Consider the following 1,203-nt stretch of genomic DNA (forward strand, 5'->3'; position numbering starts at 1 on the left):
CCATTTGATCATTTATCACTCCAGTGTTAATCTGCTAAATTGTAATTATTCGCCTACCTCCTCATGCCTTTCGCACAAAATGTATATATAGACTATTTTTTTTCTTTTTTTCTACTGTGTTATTGACTTGTTTATTGTTTACTCCATGTGTAACTTTGTGTTGTTGTCTGTTCACACTGCTATGCTTTATCTTGGCCAGGTCGCAGTTGTACATGAGAACTTGTTCTCAACTAGCCTACCTGGTTAAATAAAGGTGAAATAAAAATGTAACATTTTTCAAAAATGCTCTCACTCACTCACTCACTCATTGAAGCCAATAACATATACGATCTGGACTGCAGTTATAGCACAGAACAATGAACCAGATATTTCACCGGATGTATAAGTGTGAATCATCCGGTTGGCGTATCCACTCACTACAAAATATGGTGATGAGAGGAAGCCTAGTGGCCAGCAGTGGGAGGAGATGGAGAGAGATGGATTTTGGCCAACATTATGCACATTTTCTGATTAATGAAACATTTGATCTCAATACAGTTTTCTGTTCCCAAAACTAGAATCTGTTACGTACAGAGTGGACTAAGAAAGGACAGGCTATGGTCTATCTTGGGTTAAGTTATAAAAATCTTTGTCTACACTGTCCATACAAACCAACATAACAGAATTTGTATTGTGCCACACTGGCATCTTGTTTACAGAAGCAAACAGCACTGCGTTTGTGACTTGAAAAAATCTTTTAGATTACATTTTTAAGTACGTATTTGTCTCAAGCTTTTTAAACGTGTCATATTTTTTCAAAGAGCACTTTTATGAGACATGTTATGGTTGTACTGGAGAAAAAAGGGCTAGGTCTTCTGTTTTCTACTTACGACATAATAATATAGAGGATAGGGTGGAGTGTTTACCAGATAGACCTTCTAGGATAATCCACTATATAGTATGGACCCTTTAGTAGGAATTTAACCCTAACAAAGTCAGTTATGTCTAATCAACCATTGCATATTGGATGTTATTACATGGTTAGGCCTAAGTCTAAAATCGTATCTGTTATTTATTTTTGCTGAATGGGCAAAGTGAATGATTTGGTTTCCAAAGTAAACAGAATGCCTCTAATCTAATATTTATTTTCAATGGTCTATCAATAAATCAATCCCAACACTTGCTACGTGCATGCCTACGTCAACGACTGCCTGAGAAACTGAT

This window comes from Oncorhynchus kisutch, linkage group LG22 (genome assembly GCF_002021735.2).
Source record: "Oncorhynchus kisutch isolate 150728-3 linkage group LG22, Okis_V2, whole genome shotgun sequence".
Lineage (NCBI taxonomy): Eukaryota > Metazoa > Chordata > Actinopteri > Salmoniformes > Salmonidae > Oncorhynchus > Oncorhynchus kisutch.